A 12,261-nucleotide genomic window follows, 5' to 3' on the forward strand; every position below is an offset into this window, starting at 1 on the left:
ATCACCTTTTAACTTAACTGAAACACAAAACATTCATGAAAATTTAATTAATAAGTTCTAAATATATAGTTTTTAGAATTATCTGTGCCAAAATAACGAAAACTTATTCCAAATAAAAACAGTTGTGTAAAACCAGCTTATTAGTGGAACAGAACATTTTTGTTTGGGTACTATTACTAGCTGTGTTAGATAATATAGACACAGTATATTTTGGTACTGCGCATGTTATTAGCGGCGGGTGCGCTTGATTTAGCACCCCTTGGTCATAGCACCCCCTCGCTACTGAAGTCAATTTGTCTTCACGAAAAGGGGTGCTAAACAAGCGCAGTGGCCGTGTCCATGCCCTGATAAGTCCCATTCGAATTGGGGGGTCCTAATAAAGCGCCTTGATAGTGTCCATGTGCTGATTTAGCACCCCCTTGAATCAGCGCCTATACCTTGTTGATGTCAATAATCACGCCCTACTAAATAAAATATTAAAACTTTAAATCTTTGTTTGAAGGTTATTTTTGACTATGGAAGGATTGTGAAGGAAACAGTATTTTTCCGGACATTTGCCATCGTTCGGTGAACTGAACTACGGAATCCAGGTCACAATACGTCTTCATTCGTCTACTAACCACCTACGACTGACCAGAGGGCACTGGCCAATGGTAATCGTCACGGCAGAAAAAAACAAGATAGCGGAAATAAAAAGGAAGGGGGGCAGGAATGGGCTCTTTCGTTACTATTGGTTCATGCGAGATGAACTTCTTAAAACCATATTGTGACCCCACATTTGTTTATTACAAATATCTGATCCGTTTGATACTTTTGGTTTTCTCTTTAGTTCATTTTTTAGAATTGGCAACCAAGGCGGCCTAATCTCTACTGATGGTTGACTGATTGGTTGGTCTGCTAATTTAATGTATGTTGCTTCAATTAATTTCCTTTTGAAGAAATGTGGTTCCCGATGTAATATGTTGGCTTTATCTCAATTCATATGGTGGTCTTCGGAACAACAATGGTGTGCAATTTTTGACTTTTCTGTGAGACCCTTTCTCGTATTTTCTTTGTGCTCTTTTATCCTTACGTTTAGTGGTCTTTTTGTCTCATCTATGTATTCCCTATTGCAACTACATTTTATACTGTAAAAACAGTTTTTGGAATTCTGTGTGCCATTTTTTGGTTTTGTTTTTACGAGGCTTTGTCTAAGAGTGTTGTGTGTTTTAAACGCGGTTTTAATGTTGTATTTTCTACCTACTGTTCTAATTTTCTCCGATAATCTCGGGACATAAGGGATTGACATAAACGCAAATTTATCACAATTCTGTTTTTCTGAATGATTATTCTGGTTCGTTTACACTTATTTATTTCTAATTTAGGGTATCCATTGCTTCTGAGATCCGATTCAACTTTCTTAAATTCCTCTTTTAATCCCTCTTTATCTGAGCACAAGCTCTTTGCTCTATCAAACAACGAGTTGGCTACTCCTTTTTTGACAGATTTTTGATGGTTGGATTGATAATTTAAATATTTCCCTAACAAGAGATAGGGATGTCCTTAAGACAACTGTTTTTCGAAAGTTAACACACACAGGAAAAATATAATATAACATCTTTAGTACGTGTAAAATAGGGACTATAAAAATATTTAAACTTTTAAATTCTTGAAAACCTGCAGTTTCACTTAGGAATTGCAAGAATTGCATTTTAATTGGATTCTATCACAAATATAATGACCAAACTTGTTTAAAATAACATAGGTACTAACAGATTTACTGTGAAAAAACACGGTCGATATTGAGTTTCTCAGGGAGTAGCTCACAATACAAAAATCGAATAAACGGCATTTCAAATTTAGCTTATCCCGATTGCGCTTAGATACGAGTTCCTTCATTTAAAGTACACGAAGTACATGAATTAATATCTGTTGCCATGTCACTTTTTCCCTCTAATAAATTAAAACTAATAGAGATATTGTAAATTTATCGACAATTAATGCTTTTATCTACGATGACTGAAAAAAAAACAAATTTATTAGTAACAATAATAAACTGCTTTGTTTAACACAATGTTTAAATTGTTCAAAATATCTGATAAAAAACTAAATAAAGTTGCTTTAGGTTATCTGTTTTATATTAAGAATAATAAACAACGAATACAATCGTTCAGTAATATTCAGACAATAATGCTTTTATAGATGACAACATCATAGATAAGCTGATTTATTGGAAATACATCTCATAGTCGCATTACTATATTTTAGTAAATAAATACATCCTAAAACAACACATATTATTACAAATTCATTAAACATAAAATACTGCTCTGTTCCAACAGATTTTTTTGCCTGAAACATGTATTTCAATTGCTTTGCATCTAAAGGAAAACGTAAAGAAAAATATTTCTGTTTGTTATAAATGACAATTATAAAAAAACCATTTTCATATGTAATTTATCTGATTGTATAAAAACAAATTTTAAAATTTAATTATTAAATAAAATAATATATATTAAATGAATTATGTTCAATACATGTTTAAATGCCAGTTAAATTAAATTAGACCTTAGTTATAGTTGTACATAAAATATTTCCTGAGTACAACAATATTTCGCTCAAATATTTAATTTTTTTTAAGCAGAAGTGTACCTTCTTAGGACAAGTTTTGAACCATCCAAAATATACTAGGTTTTTTTTTTTTTTAATTTGAGATAATCAAACTAAGATAAACTACTTCCATTTTCGTGAAGCTATTAAACCAAATAAATAGTTTAATTATGGCTCACATGTTAAAACGACTTAGTTTTAATTATATCGAGAAACGTCAATAATAGATTTTTCACTATTGGATTAAACTTGCAATGTCAATGCTCAGTGAATACCCTTAATTTAGACTATCAGTAGATTTTGCTTTGATGGAGACACCCAATAAGTAATTCCTGTACAATTACAATGGCACAGCTTAGATACTTGACTAACTGTTAATTAAAACCCATAATTTAAATTTTACCTCACGTAATATTTTAAAAATCAACTTTTGTCTCCTAAAAAACCAATGTCAAATGAAATCAAAAACAGATTTTATTTTTACAAAACTCTATAACTGTCTATATAAAAGTAAATATCTAATATTGAAGAGAAAAAATGACAAATTATGGTATTTTTAGACTATAGTATTTTATAGATTACATGAAAGAGCTTAATACACAATAGTAAAAAACTTATATCTCATAATAATAAATCCATACATAGAAAATAAAATAGCTAATTAAAATTAAAAACAAATACAAACAGCATTTATCATCAATTTTAATTTGCTATATAACTACTGTTTGTTAAGAAACTTAAAGGGAAAGAGACTAAATGTGCTTTAATGACCTGTGCGTAGACTTAAAATTGAAAATTGTAGGTTTATGTTCTGATTATGTTAATAAGTGTGTTAATTAATTGTATAAACTTATTAAATGAAAACTTAACTGAAGTCGAACAAATTATGAACATGATTTAATTAATTCTGTTATTTAGTAATATTTAGAAAACATTCAGAAAGCAAAGTCATGACTGAAAAATTTTACAAAAATAGGACAATTTGTGCGAGAGGGAGCAATCGTGGGGCCTATTAGCTTTATTAGTTGGAGCACTTATTATGTAATATTAAGTCGTATAGTAATTTAAAAGACAGAGTAGGCATATTTTATAAACATAGTATTTCATCATTTATCCGAAATTTCAACACAATCTTAGATACTAGCTTATAAGAGACAGCGTCGCGTAACTCCAGATAAAAACTATATATAGATTCGATCTCTAAAATACAAATCTGCTTGTGTTATTGGTTGAATGCTAGGAGGTGCTTTTTCAGTGACTAGGCCAGGTCCATGCACTGAAAAAGCACCCCCTTGGAACAGGGGTAACATTCAGGGAGGGCCTCGACCATTTCCATGAGCTAAATTAGCACCCCTCTGCCATGATGTCAAAGTCGGGGGGTGCTTATTTCAGGGGGTGCTAAAGCAGCGTCCCCGAATCGGGGCTCATGTTAAATACGTATTTCCAAAAACTTTGTTAATAAGGATAATCATGCCATATAAAACCGTTAAATTTGATAATTTATAAATTATTTTTATCTGATAAGATTACAGGCTGCAAAAACGTAGTACATTTTATACGGATGAGCCATACATTTACATCTCATATGTCGGGTAAGGATTTGTTTGGTGATTCTCACGTAATTTTCACTGGGCTATTAAAAAGAACGGCTGTTTTTACAAGCTCGGGGGAGAAATAGGGCTAAATTCTAATTAATTGACTACGTGGAAAGCGAGTTACCTTTCATGAGAGGAAAGCGAGTATGGTAACACGAGTCTATTACTATAAAGTAAACAGTGAATAATATGATAAGTGCTTCAGAGTAATTTTGTTGGCAAATGTATCTCATAATTCTGTAGTGGTTGTTGGCAATGGGTGTTCACAAGTACATCACAATGAATAAGTAAGTGTTTAAGTGTCCCAATTCGAGTACTGCTAAAGATGAAGTGCAGTAGTACTTGTTGGAGAAGAACATACAATTTTCACCACTTTTAGTACAAGTACAATACAACTTTATGAAATAAACACAAACTAGCTAAGTTTTATTACTTTATAGATGACATTTAAACATAGATAGATAGATGACTCATAGATGACAATACTTATAGTCACGACATGTAAGATTTCTTCTATCCCCCTTTATATCAATGTATCAAAGATAGTACGTGTGGATGTTAAGGATTGGATGCTAGCTCACAATTCCACTTTTAAAATCAATGATGTTGAATTTTTAATCAAGAAATATTTGGCTTCATTTCCAACGAAGACTGATACAATAAGTGGAAACAAGGAAACACACATGAAAAAAATCACATAGGGAATAAATTCATGTCTATTTGAAAAATATAATTTATATTTTTCATTAGTCTTGGAACTAAATAGGGTAAAGAAGAGGACAGTAACTCAATCAAGTCGGAAGAGAGGAAAGATAACTATACAAAATAAAAGAAAAATTAAACTGATAACGTAATTATTATGTTGGGATTAAAATGGTTGCAATCATCATACATCAAATACATAACCTACATTAATTTTTTATTGCCAGAAAGAATTTAATTTTAAAATCATCACACATTAGAATGCTTCAAGTTTATAACAATTTCCCAATAACATAAGCAATAAGTTTGTCAAAATCTAGAAATAAATAATTTGTTTTACTTCCTGTATTCTAGTAAATAGAGAATTTAAACGATGGACTGTGGAATAGACTACGTCTACGCTATCGGAACCTAAACTTTAATTCGTTGACGATATATACGGTATATGATTGATCGATAAAAGTATGTATGGAAAACTTTGATATTTCATGGTTAAATATATATAATGCATATGGGAAATGCATAATCGGAAGATTTACATTTGGCGCCAATGGCGCAGTGTAGTGGGTACGGCGGTTATCGCAAGATAACCAGATCAAGCAACGCCGAGCGTGGCTGCTGCTTGGACAGGTGACCGCTGAGCGATCCTGTCCTTGCAAGCGGCCCGCCTGCCCGGCCATTGGTGGTGGTTCGGAAGTCACCTTTAAGCCGTTGGTCCCCAGGTTAAGTGTTAGAGAGGGCTTCTTAGCCCTAACTTCGCCTGGTAAAATAAGACATTCTTTACTTTTACTTTACTTTTTATTATTACGAAGAGGAATAGTAAGATACACGCGTTTGTGTGTAGTGTTTGACTATGGAGGTTTGACTTAAGTAACATGGAGAAATCAACTTAAGGTAATGGGATACAATATTTAATATTATAATAATTGATTAACTAAATATAATAAAGTACCGCTTACTACCTACATGTATAAATAATATTCCAGAATATTCCATTCTTTTCTTACCTTCAAGCAATACATTGTATTCAACTCCTCCGTCTAAACTATTATCTTTGATTATTAACATAAAATCCGGCAAGTTTTGTTCTTTTATGGAATCCAATGACTGTGCAGCACCATTATCCTTAGAATAAGTCCACGTAAATTCGAGGCCATCATATAAATTATTCTTTTCTTTGGCCTTCAAAAATAGTATCGTATTTGGTAACACCTTTACACCACAGTTCGTAGCACATCTAAAATTATTAAATGAGTCAATATAATAGATTTTTAATAGCTTATGTTTAAAATTTTATTAAACATACAAATAAATTAGTCACTAGAAGTAAGTTTCACTGATGGATTATTGCGTAAATCATGCAACTGTTAGTCACTATAAAAAAGTTATAGTTATATAAGTGTTAGTTATATAGAAAATCAATAGAGTTAAGTATAAAAAAGTCAGATATGGAATGACAATTAAATTACTTAAGTGATATTAATGTTAAATCTCAGTATAGAAATCCTAAAGTTAATAGTTTAAAACAAAAATATTCTTTAAAGGCGTCCTACAAGTTTACGACTGTGAAATCTATGGTTTACAGTTTATGAGAAAGTTGTCCCTTTCTAACTATTTTACGCAAAGATTTTTAATATAAAATAATACGAGTGCTCTCTAAGGTAAAAATTATTCTTTCAATAGTATAATGAATGTAATATACTACTTAAATGAACGCCAGTGTAAGAGTTATGTAACAGATTTCGCTTAAATCCACAGCCAATTTTATTCTCGAGATGTCCTGCGAATACACAAACGATCCTAGATAATATAGAGTGCAAGTTAATGTTAAATTGCAGTTGACTTAGTTACGCACTTTCCTAATAATATACACACACTTAAACATAAATATTTATGTTATGACTTTACTTTTATAATGGGTACTATTCTATCATAGTGCAATATCTTACAACGTAAGTATATTGTTAATAATATAACCTTTATAATAGTGTACCACTGTCACCTAGCCAGGTATCACTCAAACATGTAATAACATATATAAAATATTAAACAAAGTAAGGAAGAGTAAATTTACGTAAAAATCTATATACTACAATGATTGATATAACTCATGAAAAATTATTCGCTGTTAAGAAAAAGATTGTGCAATGCTTACATTTTAAGAGTGGAAGTGTCTTTACTCAAATTTTATTAAAAAGTCCAAAAAATTAGTACTGATATCTAAAAAATCAAATTAGTATTCGAACTGTAATAAATATGCGTTAATAATAACTTTTTCATCACTGAAAATGTATAGAAAAAGTAAATCTAAAATATATACATTAGTTATATATGCTATTATATTTTTACATTAAAATTAACCTACATAATTTCAATGTCATACGGCACCATTTCGTTTTCCCCAACCACTTCTACCTCTACATTTGCAAACCTGGACTGTTTTGCCACAGTAGTATAATTTAAACCATCATAAAGGTGTGTCCAAACCTTTAGAGTAAAATTGTATTTGGTGTCGTAGCTCAACATATGTGGAGTTATAAAATATCTGTCGGATGCTGAAACATGTAAGATTATATACATTAACCATTAAAAGCTAAAAATCCAAGAAGGGTTTTTCATAATAAATTAAAATATAAATTTATATTTAGTTATATTATACTAGTTTGAGTCGTAATGTATAATTGAGGTTTAGTCGTGACGATGAGACTAGTGTCTAATATTAAACTTTACACGGATATTATCATGTTAGGCAACAGATTGTAGACAATGAAGTGACCTTGATCTTCTAATCAAACATTTCAAATAATCATCTCTTTCTTTAACACAGCGAATAGAATTCGATGTAATTTGGTTATCAGTAAAATAATCTACCCACGTCACTACGTCTTGTATCAATAATGAAAAAGAAAGATGACACTGTGACCTGCATCAACGTTGAAAACGGAAGATGACACCATGTCTTTCTTGAAATATGAGAACAAAAGGTGACATTGTTTCTTCAACTATGGCACAGGATGAACACACTGTGTCCTGATCAACTTTGACAAACGAAGAAGACACTTTATCTACATCAAATTTGACAAGGGAAGGTGACAAACTGTCCTACAACAACGTTGTCAAAGGTAGATGACAATGTGTCTTACATAAACTTTGACAAGGAAAGATTACACTATGTCCTCCATTAAATTTAACAAGGGAAAATGACAATGCGTTAATAGTGACACGTCATTGGGCTAACACATTCAATAATAATTAAGAATAGATAAAATAATTGTAATGTATTTAACGAGTAATAAACATAATTCTCACAATGCGTGCATTATACAGCAGTCTGTGTACTATATGTAAAACATAAATATATTACTTATGAGTGAGGAAAATATCAAAAACCTAATTGTAGATCCTTATTAGCACTTTTCAATTTAAAAGTTTACAAAAAGTGAAGAGAGTAGAAGAATGAACAAATTTTAGCTGAATATGTTTTAAATAATTAAAATTTTAATCTATTTTTGATTTTTCACAATCAGAATTCTAACATATCCTGGACTATATTATACATTAAAGCTGAATTGTGGAAATGTCGTAGTGAATGTACTTACCACATAGCGTTTATCATCATAGGCCTAAGCTTTGTTGAAAAAAGATGAACCGGGCCATTCTCAAGGATTCAGTATTTAAAAATATGTTTTTTTTTCTTTAAGGTGTTTATTTAATTTTATTAATTAATTATCATATTCACTCTTTTAATATGCGTTTGGCTTAGTAGATATGGCACTGGGGCCAACTTTTAGTTATTATATGACTAACTTTTAATGTTTTTTCCGAGATTGGTTAATGAAATTCTTAGGAACGTGACTATTTGCTTAATTATTATGTTTCCGCAATATGTAATTGTAATTGAAACTAAAGAATATCTGTCGAATGTATAAGGCAATCTTAAAACAATAATAGTTTGTTTTAATAGTGCATTGTTGTCTTTGTTGTAAGTTTAGACCTTGGTTTTAAACGATACACCAACTATATTGTTTACGTTACCAGTTTTGCAAGATTAATTATAAGATAAATAAATATTGTGTTGGAGGATCAGTAACCATGCAAAACCAGTACGAATATAATTTTTCATGTTTTAACTTGTTATTTTACTCTTTCTAATACATTTAACCGTGTGACGTTCGTGAGAATATGTAATAAATTTCTCCTAAAATGTGTTATAAAAAAACTATAAATATAGGTTAAAACAATAAACACCTGTACACTTCAAATCAAAAGTTTGTTTACTCACAATGTAACAATTGCATTATTTAAACATTTTAGCTTAATTAATAATTGGAATTACACTTAAATCATGAAAGGAATAAATACGACGAATTTATGACGTAATGACCGTGTTTACGTGCGTACGACTTTCAATAGAGCCAGTCTTACAGCCGTAAAGCCATTGTCTGGGACAGTAGCTCAAGGGTCTTACGTAGGCAGTGTGTACGTATACAACACGGCCACAAGCCTTGTTGTAACACAGTAGGACCTAACCTCTGCTTGTGGCCGTGTTGTATATCCGGTTGTACACACTGCCGTACATAAGACCCTTGAGCGACTGTCCCAGACACTGGCTTTACGGCTGTAAGACAGGCTCTATTGAAAGTCGTACGCACGTAAACATGGGCATTACGAACCCAGAGTTTAAATATTTTTGGTATTGTTTTTGTTTTTTGTGTGTTTTTTTTTTAGAAATTGGAAGTAGGTAGGTATTTTTATCCTAGGACAGGATGAGAATTTATTTTACATTATTATACATTTATTACAGAGTATTGAACTCCAATCCATCACAGTAAGTTGTTGATTAACAAGTTCCAATTATAGTTTGTAGTTCCTCTGTTAAATTCCGTTTTGCTCAGATGGTGCTTTTGATTGTGGCTGATTGATTTCCTTAGATTCGTCTCGTTTCAATTGTATATCAACCAATTTTTCAGCTTTTTTGAAGTACTCAAGCTGCTTAAGTAACACCAAACGTTGTAGCTCAGGCAAGGTCAAATCTTTAGTTTCCTCAGTTTCAATTAATTTAAGTTTCTTCTTTGCTAGTTTAACGTTTCGTCCTGTTACATTACGTTGTTCAGCGTCTTTCCTTGTCGATTCTCAGTTGTTTTGTCCGAGCTAGTTTCAAAGTTGGTGGAATCCACCGAAGAGTCAAAAGAAACACTGTTTTCATTCTGAGTCTCTTCAGTCCCCGCAGTAACAGCACCTGATAACGTAAAGGTCTTTATTACAAGCGTAGTTCTAAAAAACATTAACACAAAGTTTACCAGTACAATATGAAGAAAAAATGAGAGTTTATTTATCATGCCAACAAGATCAAATAACTGTTATAAAAGGCAAAATTATATTTTTAGCAGTTTTAACTGAACTTACCTTTTAAACGTACAATAGCCGGGTTTTCGGTGTCACCTTCAATAAAATTAAGTAACTCCTCTTCCCATGGTTTTAAGATAACCTTCATGTTGCCAGTCTTGTTAGTATCTGCCTTTGACTTCACTCTCCTCTTCATATTATTGAATTTTTTCAAGATTTGGCTTGAGTCGAGATGCAATCCCAATTCATTATCGATTCGATTTTGAATCTCTTCAATGGCTCTGTTTCTTTTGTTTTTGATACTTGGTATATTACTCTTTTCCAAAATAACTGGATATTCCTTTATAATCGAAATAAATGAAGCCTGGTTTTCAAGTTGTGGGTTATTCCCTTTATCACAAGCCATCACTTGTTTTGTTGTAACTCGTGAGACAACTAAAACAACAATGCGAATGTGGACGCTGAATATTAGTGTTATCTGCTCGATACCTGGACAAGTTGCAACACGTCTGTCTAGCACAAGATACAGAAAGGGAACTGTGGAGCACTTGCTCCATTTGCCTGAGCAAGTCCTCTGGCCCAATATTGACTTTCTATTCACATCGAATCAGAGCACTTACTCGTGTTAGAAGGAGTTACTCCTCACTACCTGAGCATCTGCTACGGAGCATGTACTCCAACTTTATTCACTTCACCAAATATGTTTCAAAAACTTCTCAGCTAAATGAGTGGTCTTCTTTGATGGGTGATATTTCATTATTGCTTTTGTTTGGTCGAAGTTTTCTTATAACATTCCATGTAAATTTGATATATTTTCTCACCTATGTTTGCACATAATTTGTGCCATCCGTTCTTTTTTTCCTTTCGATTGTGTTTTGGCCTTTAACTGAGCTTCTTAATATTCTTGGCAACTTACAGGGTTCATATCCATCTTGAAAGTTTTTAAACTAAGCCTTCGTTGAGCAATTGCATGAGAACATTCCACAGTCTACTATGATTTTGGTGTAAAGCCTTTTTGGTTAATTACACTAGAATTGTTCCATTTGGGTATTGACTTATCTGCTGCACTGTTCATGATTTATTCTAAGATTTCTAATTGGATGTTTAAGGGCTCGTGAACAATATTTTTCACATATTTTTCAATTGAGTCTATTTTCTAACATTTGTGCCAATTTTCTTTCTGAAAGATCCTTCTTGGTGTTTTTTCCTTGGATGGTGAATCTATAATGGAGTTTAGAGTCATTACGATTGGAAAATGGTTGCTCCCCATCGCATCAAATAGAGCTTTCTAGTTATCAAGGTGTGTGTAAATTTCATGGGTTAAGAATTTTAGGTCTATCGTTGACTGATTATGAAATAAGTTCGGGATAGTAGTGAATGAATGGTTGTTAGCCAATGTAAAATTTTAGTTACCGAAATTCCTGTATATGCCAATACCTCTTCTGTCAGGATTTTTTTCAGTTCCAGAACTGATGGTGAGCATCGAAATCTCCCCAACTCACTGTAATACCTTAATCTAAGCCAAAAATATACTTTTTGATCTAAGCCAGAAGGACGGATGTATTGGTTTTATTGGTACAATATAATGATCAAAGAGAATTCGTTATTGTTTTGCCTAGGTTTTGGATGTTATTCGTATTATGTTCTTAGATTATTTTGGCGGTCGGAGACTTATGAATAACGAAGGCTACACCTAAATAACCATCTTCTCTATCCAGTCGTAATAAGCTCGTGTCTCTCTTAAGATTCCAACAATCACACTGCTTACAGCAACTAGCGCTTTCTACTGGTGAATTATTTAAATAATTCATTCCTGTGACGGTAGTGAGATAAAATCCATGGACATAAAAAACATTGGTTTCAATAAACCTTTATAGGTTTATAAATGTTTAAAGCTTGTATCGTGTTATTACGCGTTTATTTTATACATTAAGAATATACCGATAATAATAGTCAAGCGAAAACTGTATTAACTCTATTGCAATTAAACTGTATTGCTAAGGACCAAGTGACGGTCGTGAGTTTGTCC

Source organism: Homalodisca vitripennis, chromosome 4 (genome assembly GCF_021130785.1).
Source record: "Homalodisca vitripennis isolate AUS2020 chromosome 4, UT_GWSS_2.1, whole genome shotgun sequence".
In the NCBI taxonomy this organism is placed as follows: domain Eukaryota; kingdom Metazoa; phylum Arthropoda; class Insecta; order Hemiptera; family Cicadellidae; genus Homalodisca; species Homalodisca vitripennis.